Raw genomic sequence first — 17,796 nt, 5'->3', positions numbered from 1 at the left:
ACCCAGCTCCTCCTGATTCAGCACAGCAGCACAGTTGGAGTCCGAGTCCAGCTACATCCTACGACTGTGGTTACATCTCCCAAATTAATATCAAAACTATTTCATCTGATCTCCAAAAACCTGAGAGACTGAAACCTGTGCTGGCCACCTGTGCTCCCAGGGACACCAAACTCACTGAATGCCTGCACAAGGAAGGATCCAAAGCCCAAATTATTAGTATGGGAGGATGGTTTCAAACCTAAATAGGCCACTTTTTTTATGGAATGAAACCTAAACCAGAGCTGAACATCACTTTTCCAGCCAACATTGCTTTTAATGCCACCTTAAAAGCTTAGTGAAGGATTTCCAGGAGCTGGGTCTGATAAAAACATGGCTTAATTTAACATTTGTGATAGGCAAATGTGGGGAGGAATTCCACACCTCCTTCCTCTGCCAGATGTGGCCACATCTGTCTGCATCCACAGCAAGCTGCTGTGCAGCATCAGCCAGCAGTTGCCAGGCAACCAACAGCCTGCTCCTGTGGGGACCAGATTCCCAAAATCCCTCCCAGGCTGCTCCCCTGGGGACCAGGCTCCCCAAAATCCCACTCAGGTTGTTCCTCTGGGGACCAGGCTCCCCAAAATGCCTCCCAGGTCTTCTCCTGGGGACCAGGCTCCCCAAAATCCCTCCCAGGCTGCTCTCCTGGGGACCAGGTTCCCCAAAATCCCTCCCAGGCTCTTCTCCTGGGGTCCAGGCTCCCCAAAATCCTTCCCAGGTCTTCTCCTGGGGACCAGGCTCTCCAAAATCCCTCCCAGGCTGCTCCTCTGGAGACCAGACTCCCCAAAATCCCTCCCAGGCTGCTCCCCTGGGGACCAGGCTCCCCAAAATCCCTCCCAGGCTGCTCCCCTGGGGACCAGGCTCCCCAAAATCCCTCCCAGGCTGTTCTCCCGGGGACCAGGCTCTCCCAAAATCCCTCCCAGGCTGCTCCTCTGGGGACCAGGCTCTCCTAAAATCCCTCCTAGGCTGTTCCTTTGGGGACCAGACTCCCTAGAATCCCTCCCAGGATGCTCCCCTGGGGACCAGGCTCCCCAGAATCCCTCCCAGGCTCTTCTCCTCGGGACCAGGCTCCCCAAAATCCCTCCCAGGCTGCTCCATGGGGACCAGGCTCCCCAGAATCCCTCCCAGGCTCTTCTCCTCGGGACCAGGCTCCCCAAAATCCCTCCCAGGCTGCTCCCCTGGGGACCAGGCTCCCCAAAATCCATCCCAAGCTCTTCCTCTGGGGACCAGGCTCCCCAAAATCCCTTCCAGGCTGCCCAGTGGCTCCCCAGTTTCCCCATCAGTCACCAGATGCAGAGTGGACCCCAGCCTGGCTTTCCCAGCTGCAGGGAGGTTTGGGAATTGCTCTCAGGGAGGGGAGGGGAGTTGTTTTTCCTGCTTCCCGGTGTTTCCAGGCTCCTCCAGCCTCTCCCAGAGCTGAGCCTGCAGGTCCCAACAGCCCCCTGGGAGCGGCTGGATGTGCTGGGCAGTGCCAAGGGGGATCACAGGGCACCAGGAACCCAGCAGCATTCCAAAACCTCTCAAAGGAGAAGGATAAGGAGACACGGTCACACTTAAAAGTTTCACTCCAACCACCAGGATGGTGACAGTGGAAGGGGAACTGAAGACACCCCAAAATACGCCCTGGTGACACCTGGGCCGTCTTTCTCAGGGGACAAGGGACACTACTGTGACCCAAAGCACAGCAGGGCTCTCCCTGCAGCTCAGCAGCACCTCATGGAAAGCAAATCAAAAACATTCCTGGAAATCTGTTGATATTTGTACCGCCGGTTTCCAAAACAGGTTTGGTCAAACATCACATTAAACATCATCTACAGCCCCACGGAGACTTTCCCCAGCACCTCTGCACGGCACCAACCACGGAGAGAACAACTCCTCCTCCTCCTCTCGGCCTTTACATCTCTCGAGAAGTATCGAGGGGAAAAATTTACTCAACGGGAGGGGGCAGAAAACTGCCTTGGCTGAGGTTTTGGGGGCACGTTTTCAGAGCTGTCCGCAGCCTTCGGCTCATAGGAGAGAGGAGGGAGCAGGTTTTCCAGAGGAAATTTCCTGCCTTTTCATTATTTAACTGAGGCGGGCTGCGTTTTCCAGGGAATCTCCAATTTGTCATGCAGACCATTCTTTTAATGGATGTGACTTAACACCTCCTTCGGCGCTGAAATCCATCCCGCCCGACGGGTCTGTGCGGTACGAGCGCCTCGTTCACAGCCCCGAGCGCTCCTTTCGCACACGCTCCAAAGGATTTAGGAACAGGAACCTCGGGATGGCGGCAGCCACTGCTCTGACACGGACCACAGGAGCCCTGGGGATGAGAATTCCAGCTCGTTTTCTGAGCCCGTTAATCGGACATTAAATTCCAGCTGATGCAGCGCTTGGTGCTAATGAACCCCCAGCTGGGGGGAGCGGCAGAACACTGGATTTTTAAGGAATAAATGCAACTGAGGAGGGAGAGACTCCCCAGATCCCCCCAGCGAGGAGTGCTGGAGGCTTTCCGAGCTGAGCCTGGAGCTCATCTGCTCCGTCACGGCCGTTCCATCGGCCTGGGACACAGAGGGGTCGGGAGCTGAGCACCCACCGCGGGACTTTGCTGGAAGAAATTCCCGTCGGGAAAGAGAAGCGATCAGAAATGTATTTTTTGCCGCTCAAGGGAGGCAGAGCAGAGCTCGGCTCGCCTGAATTCCAAGATTCCCAGCCTTCACCTCTGATAAATCAAAGGATGAGCGTGGCTGCTCCTCGTGGTTGTCCCTGTGATTCACTGCAGCTCCCCGACAACAACAACAACATCCAAGTGTCAGTCACAGAGGGATCTGGCCAGGAAGGTTTGCAGCTCTCACTTTCTAAACACACCTTAATTTTTAAATAGTGTATTTAAAGCTGTACCTTGCCTACAGAAATCTTCTGGCCAGCTGGGTCTAACCAAAGCTGACTACACACCACGCCTCCAAAAACCACATTTAATACCATGAGCAGCTTATTAATTCATGTACAGCTGTCAGAAGAACTTCCAGTGTTAGAACTGTCAAACTCCAAGATCGACACGGGAACTCTTTCAGTAAGGAAAAAAAAGAAGGAGAAAATAGAAATTAGGCACCTCTAGTCAGAGCCACCCAGTGTTTTGTGCTTTAAGAATTAGTTTCTCTCCCTCTCTCCTTTCCTGAAATAGGCTGCTTGACATTTGATAACAGACCCATTCTTCACTTCAAAATGCATTTCCGTGACTCAGAAATTAAAGTGGAAAAGACTAATTAATTCATCCAAGCCGAGTGCTCTGCCATGAAAGCCCCCCCTGTGCTTTGTGCTGCTTTGTTCAGGCGATGCCAGGCACCAGCTTCTCCCCCCAAACCGAGCCCTCAAAGCACCCCATCCCCCCGAGGCAGACAGGAAGAGCTTTTGTGTTCAGAGCCACCTCCCTGCAAGTCATTTGTCCTGCACGGGATGGCCAATTTGGGAAGAACTGCTCTGGGTTTACCCCTCCTTTAAGTCCTTGCCTTCAGGCACCGACCTTGTCCTAAAGCAGGTTGTTCTACCAATATGCTGGCACAAAGCACCAAAAAACTGAAGTAAATTAAAAATGAAAACTGAAAAAGCCCCCCAAACCTTAAAAGAACGTTGTAGGCTCATGGAATGGTTTGGGTTGGAAGAGATATTAAGGTTTGTCCTGTTCCAGCCCCCCTGCCATGAGCAGGGACACCTTCCACCAGCCCAGGTTGCTCCAAGCCCTGTCCAGCCTGGTCTTGGACACTTCCAGGGATCCAGGGGCAGCCACAGCTTCTCTGCAAGAACTCAAGTGTTGGCAATTCACTCTGACAACCCCAGGGGCTATAACATATTAGCAGCTCAAAGTCCTCCTCCCATTCCTTTTCCCAGGTTCTTCCCCCAAGGCACAGCCCACCTGACAAGGGACACAGGCACACTGGAGAGCTTCGGTCACCAGCCTCCCAGATTTTTCCCTGCCAGCCAGACGTGGCATGTCCTCCAATCTCTCTCCTCCCCCTCCTCAGGTGAGGCAGGTATTTATCCCCCTCCAAGCTGCTGCAGGGCCTCCTCACAGCTAATTAGCAGCTGAACCTGACTGTAATTATCTGCTTTCAGATGGTGGGTGCTCTCCCACATACCCGGGAAATTAAAAGAAAGGAGTGTTGAGTGGCACTGACAGCCTGACAAGTCCCACCCAGGAGGAGTTTTCCAGCTCATCAAACAGGGAGAAAATGCTGGAGCAAGCCAGGCAGTGATCCAAGGACTGGGAAAGGCTACAGGGCAGTGGGCACGGCCCCAAGGCTGCCAGAGTTCCAGGAGGGTTTGGACAACGCTCTCAGGGACAGGGGGGGATTGTTGGGGTGTCTGTGCAGGGCCAGGAGTCGGACTGGATTGTCCTTGTGGGGCCCTTCCAGCTCAGGACTGTGGGACAAGTAGCAGAGGAAGGACACAGCCCACATGGATCTGTGACAAACGTGTGGCTTGGCAGGAACCACCAGCACAGACACCATGGGGATGTGGGACCACTCCTTATCAACATCACACCAAAAACTACCTGACCCCTCCCATGGCACCAGTGCCACTGACAAATCAGGGAACCCTTGAGCTTGGAAAAGACCTTTAAGATCATGAAGTCCAACCATCAACCAGCACCGTGTTCACCACTGACCCCTGTCCCCAAGTGCCACATCCACAGGGATTTTAAATCCCTCCAGGGGTGGGGACTCCAAACCTCCCTGGGCAGCTGTGCCAGGGCTGGACAACCCTATCCATGAGGGAATTTTCCCTGATATCCAACCTAAAACTTCCCTGATGCAACTTGAGGCCAATTCCTTTTGTCCCATCACTTGTTCCATGGGAGCAGGGACCCCCCCCGGTTCCCCCCTCCTGTCAGGGGGTTGCAGAGCCAGAAGGTCCCCCCTGAGCCTCCTTTTCTCCAGGCTGAGCCCCCCCAGCTCCCTCAGCTGCTCCTCATCACACTTTGTGCTCCATGGACAAAAATCATTATTCCCTCACTTCTTCCAGCCCAACAGAACAAATCTGGGAAAAGACCCCCAAAGTTTCTGAGTACTAAAAAGGCTGTTTGTACAATCACTAACTTATCACATCACACTCCTTCCAACTTAAAACTGGTCATCACAAAAGAAGTAGAATATGCACAGCCAAATTCTTTTGTAGTTTCCACTCATCTCCAAGTTTTTGAAGGGCAGATTTTTTAGAAGTGACCAGCTCTCACTATGTTGGATTTAAAAAGAAAATAAAAAAAAAATCCCTTAAACGTATTTTCCTGTTCTCATAAAAGTGATGTGCAGCCACCTGGAACTCAATTCTCCCCCCTTTTCAGGCAAACTATTCCCTTGGATTCACCTGCTGGTGCACAAAACCCCCTGGAACTGTGTCTCACATAGAAAAATATGCCAAGTTTTCCTAGTTTCTTATTTCCAGAGCAATTCTGCTTTTCTTCTCGGGCCTTAATTGTTGTGTCACCCAAAGGTGGGGTTTGGTCGTTCCTACCATCTTTTGCCTCACCCCAAAACAAACCCACATTTCCACACACAAACCAATCCTAAGCTTGATAAGGTTGATAGGGAAGGTTTTTACACTTTATTGTCCCCCAGGAATGGGGTTTTTGGGGTACAGATGGCGGGAACAGCTCTGTCACCTCCCCCTCCTGAAGAAATGGAGCCGTTTCTGGGGTAGGGGGGAGGAGGGTGTGAAGAGCCACAAACCCCAGAGCCCGTGGGCTGATTTCCTGCCTCCAGTCCCTCTCCTGGGCAGGAAAAGCAGTTATTCACACTCAGATTTTCTTTGAGCTCATCCACAGTCCAACAGGAGAGCAGGAGGGTGGAATTCCACCCAGTTCCCTGAGCATCAGTGCCTGCTGCCAGCACAGGCACCTCTGGGAACTCACAAACACGGATCACTCGGGTGTGAACACAAAGGTAGGAGACACAGCAGATAAATTGTTTCTTAGAGCTCTATTTCCGAGAAGAAATCACTTCTAAACCTCCAAAACCCAACCCCAGTGGAATCCAAATTGATGCCGTGTCACAATCAGTTCAATTCCATCCAAACCCACTTTTTATACAGAAAAAATTAATAAAATCCAAAAGGTTTTGTAATAACAGGCCTGGCTAAAAAAAAAACATCACCACGAGATAAAGCACCACTTTTCAAGTTATGTCGAATTTTTAAGACCTTCTCAGCATCACCTTTTTTGGTTTTACTGATAGTTACACAGAACACCAAGACCACAGATGTGCAGGAGAGGAAAAACCAAAACAGACTTGAAAACCACGAGCTTTTAAGGCCTCATCTCTCTCCTCGAAGTCCAGCAGCCAGCAAGCAGTTAAAATAATCTTTGCCTCCTGCCCTCCTCTGCATCATCCCGAGCCTGCCTTAATCTCCCATTAATCTTTCCTCCTGCTATTTCCAGCGCCCAAAGAATTATTCAGCCCGTTATTTTGCGACAAAGAAGAAACAGCAGCGGCTCTAACAGTTGTTTTCTCTTTGCTGTTTCAGATTGATGAAATTTCGTAGCAAACGCTGCAAAATAAACTTTATTTGCCGTTAGCTCGGAAGAAGCGTTTACCCGATCCTCGGGAAAACAGTCGGAAAACCCCAACTTCAGAATTTTTTAGGGAAAACCCCAGCTTGGAGCAGCTGTGCCAAATCCCATTTACACCGGTTTATATCCATGCAGGAGGAATATCAGCGGGCAATGAAATCCTCCCGGTGTTCCGAGCTGGCAGCGGGTGCTTCCTGCTCTGTGTGAGCGCTGGGAAAAACGGGAACGAGCCGGGCTGAGCGGCTTCCAGGGAAACCTACGGCTGGAACCGGCAGCCCAAAGCGCTATTCCAGGGAAACCTATGGCAGCCCAAAACATTATTCCAGGGAAACCTATGGCAGCCCAAAACATTATTCCAGGGAAACCTACGGCTGAAATCCACAGCCCAAAACGTTGCTCCGTCCCTACCACACGCAGCCTCTGTCCGTGGTTTTCCAGGGATATTTCGATGCTTCCCAGCAGCCTCGCACAGCGGAGACGGTGTCTGTTCCTCGGGGAGATCCCGGGCAAATCCCTGCGCGCCAGGGCTGGGATTCAATCCCGGCTTGTCACACATCGCGCTCCGGGTCGGGATAATCCCCGATTAACAAACCCCGCGGGGAGCGGCAGGAAAGGCAGCCGGATCAGGGCGGGGGGAGCGCCAAGAGCATCGCTCCTTCTGCGGCTCCCCGGCTCCGGCGGTCCCTCCAACCCCCCTGGAAGCGGGACAGGAGCCGGGTCCCGTCTCGTCCCGCACCCCCCGCCCCGCTTACCTGCGGCGGAGCCCCGAGCTCGGCTCCCTGTGCCCGGGGCTCGGCTCTGTCCCTGTGCCCGGGGCTCTGTCCCCCTGCCCGGGGCTCAGCGCGGAGCCGCCGCCCGCCTCCCCTGCATGGCCGGGAATGTGCGGGGGGAGCGCGGCGGGAGCGCGGCCCCGGGGCCGCCGGGATCGGGATCAGGATGGGGATCGGGATCGGCACCGCCTCGGCCCGCGATGGCTGCGGATCCCGCGGGATGAGGCCCGGCCCGGCGGACAGGGAGGCGGCGGGGCCGGGAGGATGGAGGGATGGAGGGATGGAGGGATGGAGGGATGGGAAGGACGGGCAGGTGCCGGGGGAGGCTCCGCGCCTCCAGAACAGCGGCGGCCGGGAAGGGGCGGGGGCGGTGCGGGCGGGAAAGGGGCGGGGAGGGAGGCGGGGGAAAGGAAGGGATGCGGGGAGGGAGGATGGAGGAGCGGAGATCGGGGGATGCAGGAAGGGAGGATGGAGGAGTGGAGATCGGGGGATGCGGGAAGGGAGGATGGAGGAGCGGAGATCGGGGGATGCGGGGAGCCGGGTGGAAGGCAGGGGGGCTGAGAGGGTCGGGGGATGCGGGAAGGGGCGGTACGGGGAGCGAGGAGGGGTGAGGAGGAGAGCAGGGGATGCTGTGGGATGGGGTGATGAAGGGAATAGGGGAAGGCAGGGATGCTGTGGGGATCGAGGGGCGCGGGATGGGGTGATGGGGGAAGACGAGAGGAAGGCAGGGAGGAAGGCAGGGGGGCTGAGGGGAGCGGGGGATGCGACAAGGGGTGATGAGGGGAGCGGGGAGGAGGGCAGGGGGACTGAGAGGGTCGGGGGGTGCGGGAAGGGGCGCTGAGCAAAGCGGGGGTCAGGGGAGGCGGGATGGGGTGATGAAGGGAGCGGGGAGGAAGGCAGGGGGGCCGAGGGGAGCAGGGGATGCGGGATGGAGTGATGAGGGGAGCGGGAGATGCGAGATGGGGTGATGAGGGGAGGGGGGAGGAAGGCAGGGGGGCTGCAGGGAGCAGAGGTGGGTGCTCAGGGAAGCGAGGAGGAAGGCACGGGGACTGGGGGATCGAGGGATGCGGGAAGGGGAGCTGAGCAGAGCAGGGGGATCGGGGGATGCGGGAGGGGGTGCCGAGCGGAGCGGGCAGCGATGCCGGGGGCAGATGGAGGGAGCAGGAGGGTACTGAGGGAGCAGGGGAAGGCAGGGGCACTGAAGCACATCTCCTGCGCCACGTTTCAGGTCAGCGTCAAAGGTTTGTGCCCCTCGCCCAGCGCTGTGCCCATCCCAGCAGGGCAGTGCTGGGGTCACACACGCACCACCCCCCCTGCACCGCTCCGACCGGGGCCCTGCAGGCTTCCTTCCCGACTTCTTGAGGGAAACATCTCTCAGTCGAAAAGGAAAGCAGAAGGTAAAAGCTGTTCATCCTGCGTGCATGAGGAGCCACGGGAAGATTGCACAGACATTCCCTAAGGGAGGAGTGGATAAATCACGGAATAAGAGAGTGGGTTGGGCTGGAAGGGACATTAAAGCCCATCCAGTGCCACCCCTGCCATGGGCAGGGACACCTTCCACCAGCCCAGGTTGCTCCAAGCCCCGTCCAACCTGGCCTTGGACACTTCCAGGGATCCAGGGGCAGCCACAGCTTCTCTGCCCAACCTGGGCCAGGGCCTCCCCACCCTCCCAGCCAGCAATTCCTTCCCAATATCCCATCTCTCCCTGCCCTCTGGCACTGGGAAGCCATTCCCTGTGTCCTGTCCCTCCATCCCTTGTCCCCAGTCCCTCTCCAGCTCTCCTGGAGCCCCTTCAGGCCCTGGAAGGGGCTCTCAGCTCTCCCTAGAGCCTTCTCTCCTCCAGGGGAACCCCCCCAGCTCTCCCAGCCTGTCCAGGAGGGTTGGTGTTTGGATCCAGCAATCCTTGCTCTCCTTTCCCTCCCCTGTCTGTGACCAGCCTTGGCAGAACTAAAGCACAGCGAGAAACTCCTGACTTCCAGCGTTGTATTGTCAGTTGAATAATATCTTTTAATTTGTTTTTACACTGAAAACTAAGTGCAGAAACTGAAGTGCTTTGATCCAAGGATGAGAAACCTCTTGGCACTTTGTATTTCTGTTCCTCTTGCAAAAATAAGTAATATAAGCATTTTCCTCTTACAAAAATAAGTGATGTAAGCACTTCCCCCCCCTTATAAAATAAGTAATAAACACATTTTTTCACTCTGATCTAAAATATTTAACCACATGATTTGAGGGCCTCTTACACTCCCCAAAACACGCCGATGATTGCTCAGGGCTTTTTAACTGCTCTGTCTATGTGAGATGTGCAGCAAAGGGTTAAGTGATTCCTGAGGTCAACTCAGAGCCAGCAAAGCAGTGCAGGGCTGGGAATCCAGCATTCCCTGTGTCCCTGAGGATGAGCCAGTCAATTCCTCTGCATTGCAGCTTTCTTATCTCCAGCCCCTCAGCACTGTGAGAGCATTAATTGCTTCCTGTAAAGCACGTGGAGATGCACAAATGGATGTGCATCCCCATGCAAGTGCAGAGGATCCTTTCCCTCTCCCCTCCTAAGACTCAGAGTAAGGTGTTTGCTCCAAGTGGGAAATCACAGCAGAGGGAAAAAATGATCCACAGGGTTTGGCACCTTTCATCATTTCTATTACATTCTATTATATTGAATTAATTTCTATTTATCACCACGGGATAAATAAAAAAGGAACAGCAAAATTCAGGGACTGAATTATTAATTCAGCACTAATGGCACCTGTTTGGAAGAGCAGCCTAAAAATCCTCCAGTTTTACTTGTGGAAAGGTTTGGGGAAAGTGTCCTTGCCTGTTGCAGGGGGTGGGATGAGATGAGCTTTAAGGTCCTTCCAGCCCAAAGCATTGCAGGATTCTGGGATGCAACAACCAGGATAACACTCATGGATCTGGAAGCAAAGGGATGTTCTGCATTCCTGTTTGCTCTGGGAGGGAAAAAGAAAAGCTCTAGTAGGAAAAAAAAAAAACAAACAAACAAAAAAAAAAAACCAAAAATAGGGAAAGCTGAGGAGGAGTGGAGATGGGAAGTGGCTTTTTTGTGAGGGAAACTGGAGCCACCTGGATTTTTCCTCTGCCTGTGGAGGCCAAAGGAAAAGAGAGACTGAAGCCCATGAAATCCCAGATGTCCTCAAAAAGTCTGATATAACTGATTATCCACGGTTTGGGCTGGAGGAGCAGCCAGTGAGAGCATCCAGCTGCACATCCCAGCTCCCTGCTGGGGCTGAGGTGCTCTGGGACAAAATTCACAATAATCCTGGGACTGTCACAGCTCCAGCTGCTGCTGGAACCCAAAGTGCCAGCAGAATGAAAGGGATGGGAAGAGACATTCCTGGAAGAGCTAAAAATAGGAGTCCAGTGGGATGGTCGGGATGCAGCCCCCACACTGGGAACACCACATGGAGAATTTGCTGGAAGCACAGGCTGCTGGGAAAGAGTTCCATTAGCATTCTAGATTGTTGCTATTTCTTAGCCTGTTTTTCCAGAATTTTCCTACAGTTTTGCTATTCCTTAGCCCATTTTCCAAAATGATTTTATATTTTTGCTATTTCTTAACCCATTTTCCAGAATTATCCTATAGTTTTGCTATTCCTTAGCCCATTTTCCAAAATGATTTTGTATTTTTACTATTCCTTAGCCCATTTTCCAAAATGATTTTGTATTTTTACTATTCCTTAATCCACTTTCCACAATGATTTTATATTTTTACTATTCCTTAATCCACTTTCCACAATGATTTTATATTTTTACTATTCCTTAATCCATTTTCCACAATGATTTTATATTTTTACTATTCCTTAATCCACTTTCCACAATGATTTTATATTTTTACTATTCCTTAATCCACTTTCCACAATGATTTTATATTTTTACTATTCCTTAATCCACTTTCCACAATGATTTTATATTTTTACTATTCCTTAATCCACTTTCCACAATGATTTTATATTTTTACTATTCCTTAATCCACTTTCCACAATGATTTTATATTTTTACTATTCCTTAATCCACTTTCCACAATGATTTTATATTTTTACTATTCCTTAATCCACTTTCCACAATGATTTTATATTTTTACTATTCCTTAATCCACTTTCCACAATGATTTTATATTTTTACTATTCCTTAATCCATTTTACAAAATGATTTTAAGTTTTTACTGCTCCTTAGCCTGTTTTCCAGAATGATTTTAAATTTTTACTATTCCCTAGCCCGTTTTCCAGGATGATTTTATATTTTTGCTATTTCTTAGCCCGTTTTCCAAAATTATTTTAAATTTTTACTATTCCTTAGCCCATTTTCTAAAATGATTTTATATTTTTATTATTCCCTAGCCTGTTTTCCGGAATGATTTTATATTTTTACTATTCCTTAGCCTGTTTTCCAGAATTGTCCCACAGTTTTGCAATTCCTTAGCCCATTTTCCAGAATGATTTTATATTTTTGCTATTCCTTAGCCCGTTTCCCAAACATCCACTCCAGATCAGTGCCAGTCATTCCATCAAGTGTGTCCACTCTTTTTTTTTTCCCAATAGCACCTTTAGCACAGGGATAAAGCCAATTTTAAAGAGAGAAGTCTTGGCAGGACAGAGGAAATAACCTCTATTACAGGAATCTAGTTCTGAACAACTGGGGAAACACAAAGTATAAAACTGGAATATCCACCATGACCTTCAGCTAATTTTTCATGCCAGAAGGGAACTGGTTTTACTGGAGAATAAATATCTGTGTGTTTGTTTCCCTGAACAGACCCTGTGACTTGGGTCTGATCTGCAGAAAGGAAAATGAAGCTGGAGGAAGGAGATGATTTGTTTTCATCTGAGTTTTACATCAATAATCAGGCAAAATGCAGCTCCCTCTCCCACCAGCTCAGAAATAAAACGTGCTGCCAGTTGTGCAGTGGGTGCTGCCTTCCAGAGTGATCCATCCCTTCTTCCCCAGGGAACAGCAGCCTATTGCACTCACTCACTGTTACTGCTCTGGCTGTGTTACCTCTTCAAATGCAGGGACAGCAAATGTAACCATTCATCAACCCCCTGCAATGTCCTTTGGAACATTCAAGCAATCCCAGCCTCCAACAGGGACTTCCCACACGACGCAGCCTGTTCTGTTTGGAAAGAAAACGGGACAACCTTTGGAATGTGAGGAGGTTGAAACCCCCCTGTGCTCCCTGCGCTCCCTTTGCGCCTCCAACACGAATCCTGCAGGTTTCTTAGGGCAGGGTTTGGCACTCAGAGCTCTCAGCTGATGGAGGAGGTGTGGGAAGGGATAAATCACCTGCACTGGCAGCAGTTCAGGTCCCTCACACTCGAGTTTCTGCTCAGACAAACGTCACCTGGGCTTTGGGATTCCATTTCCCTGTGTCCTGAGTCCTCCTCCCTTGTTTATAGAGGTAAATCCCAGGCTGCTCCTGGCTAGTCCTGCCTTGGTGGAATCATTTACCTCTGCTTCTGCTCTCTTAATTAAAGACCAGGATATATTTCTCAGCTGGTGGCAGTGAAATAAGGGCACTAATGCTGGGCCATGTTTTGCTTCTTAATTAGGTGCATCGTCTGCTTTGATTTACAAAGATAAGTGAGGTTGGTGAAGCTGGAAAACGTGTGTGGGACTGAGTCTGAGGCTTTACACTGAGTCTGAGAAAAACCAAATCCTAAATTTCAGTGAATTGTGTTTCAGGTGCAGTGAGGAGCAGGTGAGGAGCACCCCGAGGTCTGGATTTCCTGGAGGGGGTTCCTCAGGACCCCACATCCTGCTGTTTGCCCCAAAACCTCTGCCCAGCCCCAGTCAGTGATGGCAAAATCAGCATCTCAGGATTGCTCTCAGTTTGAGGGTGAGGAGGATCCAAAGGGCAAGGGCACCTTTGATGCAAAGCACTTGTGACACAAGAAGATGTGGGAAAAGCCTTTTAGCTCCGAGTTCCAAACACTGTTCTCCAGACATTTGCCATTACCAGAGAATCAGTTTTGTCACCAACCCATTGCTTCCTGTTTGATCCCAATTCCTCTCAGAAATGAAGGATTTATAACTTCCTTTCCCTCAATGCCCATTATCATTTATATCCCTGACAGCTCCAGTTGTTAAAAGCAGTACTTGAGGTTTTTTCCAATAAAGGCCTCCCATCTTTCTGACATTTATTACGACTTTATTAGTCCTCCTCCCTTCCCAGTGAAGCCATTTCATTCAGTGGGGGAGTGTCTGAAGCCCAGATTTTTCATTACCTCTAACTTACCATAATTTTAGGCCAGGAGTGGTTTTGTTTTGGCTGCTTGTTAAAAACAGCATAAAACCACCTGAACTCAGTTAAAGCTGAGGAAACTCAGTTGTGACAGAAAGGGGACTTTAAGGTACTTTTTTCCCCCCCCCCAGGTGACATTTCCACCTTCTCAGAGTGGAGAGAAGGTGGGTTAGTGTTGATTTTAGAACACAAATCACCCTAAAAGGTCGAACTGGTTGTGTGATACAGAAATCTTTTTGCTTCTCTATATTGACACAGAGTCCTCAGTGGGGTCCTTAACTGAGAATTATTAAGGAGTCCCTTCGAACCCAAGCCCCTCTGTGATTCTCTGGGTATCCTATGATAAAAATACATCCCATTTCCATATTTTTAATATTTTCTTGCAGTTCTCACTGAGGTTTTGGGCGTCAGATAAAGATCTGCCAAACCCCAGCAGAATTTTGATCACATCTGATCCCTCCCTCCACTTGTTCACAGCAAAACTTCCATGATAAATGAAGACATTGTTTTAGCAAAACTCAATTTTCTTTGTCAACACAATTCATCTTTCCCCTTCGAGTGATCTGTTTGAAAATTCACATTTCTGCTGCCAGCATCATCCTGGCAATTGTTTGGGGTGGGTTCTTTTTAACTCCTTAATCTGTGCTCCCAATCTCTGTCTCCAGGAAGGGCAAATTGTACTTCAAAATCTTCTCTAGAAACAATGCTTTGTGAATATTGGAACTTAGAAATTTGTTATTAGGAATAAAAAAAGGGACTGGAATTCACACCAGGAAACTGCCTTTGGGGTTTGAGCCTCTTGGAAACCTCAGAGGCCTTGAGGAGGAATTCCTGCTTTTTGTGCCCTCAACTCAGAGGAAAAATAGTGCTTTACAAACCCCTTGGAAATAAAATAAACCCCAAAGAAATGAGAGTCTCAAACAGAAAACACAAAACAGTGCCAGGAGTTTGATCTGGTGATGTGCAGGTCACGCTTGAAACAACTCATCAGCCTTGAAACAAATAATTCCCCCGGGGAAAAGGGAGGTTGGCAAACCTGGGAATGTCTGAGTGACTCCCCTTGGCAGTGACTGAAGAAGTTTTTCTTCCTTTGAGAAAGCAAAAGGAGTTCTCTGGGTTGCATTTCTTGCTTTTATCTCACGTGGATAATTTCATATCTGGAACTCAGAAATAAAATGATTTAAAATTATTTGTAATTATTACATATATGTATTTATATAATAAATATGTATTTATACAATAAATATGTATTTATACAATAAATATGTATTTATACAATAAATATAGTTATATATTATAAATATAATATGAATATTACATTATATGTAAACATTATATACTAACACATTATATATAAATATTATATAAATATAATATAATATAAATATAATATATACAAAATAATTATAAAAACCCCAAATTTTTAAATCCAGATCACCCTTTGTGACCCAGCTGAGCCCCTGAATGCCCTTGCTGCTCACAAAATAAAGGTGGCAATAAATAAATGCTCCACTCTGTGGGGGTTCTGCCTGGTTTGAGGCTTTGACAGTTGATGATCTTAAAGGTCTTTTCCAAGCTTACCAATTCCACAGCTCTATTCTGTGACTGTAAATAGTGTTGGCTGCACAGCTCCAGGTTTTAGGAAGCGATTCCCGGGCTCAGGAATGGCAAGGCAGGGACAGGGACAGCAGGGTGTGGGAACCCTCCTCCCCTGGAGAGCCTTGGGCTGGGTTTGGGCAGGGTGAGGCTGCTCCTCCTGTCCCTGGATGTGCCTGGAATGGCTGGGAATTCCATCCCAGCAGCCATGGATCCAGTCCCTGCTCCCAGGGCTGTTCCAAGGGAGAGCATCAAACCCTGCTCAAGGGCAGGGACAGGACCCAGCCCCACCCAGCTGCCTCCTGCCCCAATTAATCCTTAATGACTGTGCCCAGCTCCAGGGCTGGAATAGGGCCCTTCCTGCCTCATTCCCAGCAGCCTCCCGGGAATGGGAGTTCTCTGAGGCAGAGGTGGAAGTTAAACCCCAGCCCTCCCACCCTGCCTGGGCTCTGCAGCCCCTGCCCTGGGCCAGGCACCTGTGGGACCTCCAGGGGCACAGCACCAACACCTGCTGGGGCTAGTCATGGATTCATGGAATATCCTGAGCTGGGAGGGACCCACAGGACCATCCAGTCCAACCCCTGGTCCTGCCAGACACCCCAACAATCCCACCCTGTGCCCCAGAGGATCATCCAAACCCTCCTGGAGCTCTGGCAGCCTTGAGGCTGTGCCCACTGCCCTGGGGAGCCTGGGCAGTGCCAACCACCCTCTGGGGGAAGAACCTTTCCCAGGTTGGATAGGGCTTGGAAGATACCCCTGCCTGTGGCAGGGGTGGAATGGGATGGGTTTTAAGGTCCCTTCCAACCCAAACCAGCCTGGGCTTCCATGACATTGCAGATCAGCACCTTGTGCCAAACCCCCTGTTCCTCATTTCCAGCCTGGCATTCGTGGAACGCGATTCCAGCAGAAGCTGCAACCCTGTTTTAATCAGGATTATTCACCTGAAGTAGCTGTTAGATATTTATGGCATTAATTCAGCCTTAATGGCTCCTCTGCCTGGGGAGATGTTTCATTTTAGGGACACATCTCTCACAGCCAGGGGTGACCTCGCTCCTCTCAGGGACGCAGATATTCCATGGGCAGCGTTTTCCCGGGGTTTGCTTTGCTCCTGTCAGGAACTGCTGCCGTGTTTGAAAGGAGAGAGCACGTTTTTATGCCTATAATAGCAACCAACAAGCTTTTTGGCTCAAAAACAACCCACAAATGTTCTTAGGTACAAATAAACGAGCAGTTATTTCCCATTGTGGTGCAGATTTGCCTCAATTCACTCTGTTTAAATGCAGAGGGGTTTGGCCTCGGTGCCTACAACACCAACAGAAATATTCCTGGGAAAGGAATGAAGTGTGCTATAAAAGGAGAAACTCCATTCCCTTTGTAAGCACTCTTCCCAAATGTTTTCCCGAGGCATTACCCAAATGTCACTTCTATTGCTTGCAGAATTTCCCTCGTTAAAAAAACGCATTAATTTGGTTTAATTTTGCACTCTGTGAATCCATGTGAGAGCAGGCAGCTCATTGAAAGCTTTCTGGTGGTGGGAAGATGCCACCCACACCTTGGCAGAGCAGCTGCTGTGTTGGAGTCGGTCTCCAAGTAACATCCAAACCTGGAAGTGGCTTAATTGCCTCCTTGGATGCTGCTGCCGGAATTTCACGCATGGCAGGATCCAGAGCCTGCTCTCAGCCATTAACTTCTTCCTGCCCCAGCTCAGGTCTGTGACTCCACCAAAAGAAATCCCAGACTGATGGAATCACTCAGGGTGGAAGAGACCTTGGAGATCCTCCAGTCCAACCATCCCCCAGCACTGCCCAAGTCACCCCTGATCCCCGTCCTCAAGTGCCACATCCACAGGGCTTTGAAACCTCCAAACCTCCCTGGGCAGCCCCTGCCAAGGCCTGACCACCCTTTCCAGCAGGAAATTCCTCCTGATGTCCAACCTGACCCTCCCCTGGCACAGCCTGAGGCCGTTCCCTCTCCTCCTGTCCCTTGTTCCCTGGCAGCAGAGCCCGACCCCCCCGGCTCCCCCCTCCTGTCAGGGGGTTGCAGAGCCAGAAGGTCCCCCCTGAGCCTCCTTTTCTCCAGGTTGAGCCCCCCCAGCTCCCTCAGCCCCTCCTGCTGCTCCAGTTCTGTGTGTGTGTGTGTGGGTTCCCTCATCCTGAAGCAGCACAAAGGCAGGAATGAGTTAAATTCCAAGGACAGAGCTCTGTTGTGGGTTAAAATCAGCCCCGATGGTCCTTGAGGTCCCCCTTCCAACCTGCTGCTCTTTGATTCCATGAAAATCAATCCTGAGCCTGCACCATAAAAGGATTCCAAGTGGAGCTCTGTGCCAGTTGAATTTGGGACCAGCTGCCCAGCTCTGAGAGTGCTGATTCCAGACTTTCCAACAGAACCAGGAGTGTGGGAGTGCTGGAAGGGAAAATCCTTCAAATTAAGTTGCCCAGAGAAGCTGTGGCTGCCCCTGGATCCCTGGAAGTGTCCAAGGCCAGGTTGGATGGGACTTGGAGCAACCTGGGCTGGTGGAAGGTGTGCCTGCCCATGGCAGGGGGTGGCACTGGATGATCCTTAATTTCCCTTCCAAGCCAAACCATCCCAGGATTCTG

The 17,796-nt window shown here is 50.5% G+C and overlaps 1 protein-coding gene across 2 annotated transcripts in view; it reads right to left on the bottom strand.

Moving 5' to 3' along the window:
• Nucleotides 1–7,658, bottom strand: part of GALNT13 (polypeptide N-acetylgalactosaminyltransferase 13) — a 65,720-nt gene extending 58,062 nt beyond the window's left edge. For both annotated transcript variants that reach the window (XM_032693362.1, XM_032693363.1), the window contains exon 1: nt 7,333–7,658. The gene's annotated coding sequence lies outside the window, so the exon portion shown is untranslated. The remainder of the gene's footprint in view (nt 1–7,332) is intronic.
• Between the last annotated feature and the right edge of the window lie 10,138 nt (nt 7,659–17,796).

Source organism: Chiroxiphia lanceolata, chromosome 7 (assembly GCF_009829145.1).
Source record: "Chiroxiphia lanceolata isolate bChiLan1 chromosome 7, bChiLan1.pri, whole genome shotgun sequence".
In the NCBI taxonomy this organism is placed as follows: Eukaryota; Metazoa; Chordata; class Aves; order Passeriformes; family Pipridae; genus Chiroxiphia; species Chiroxiphia lanceolata.
The sequence above is the reverse complement of the archived record's forward strand: the minus strand, read 5'-3'. Positions and strand labels throughout refer to the sequence as shown.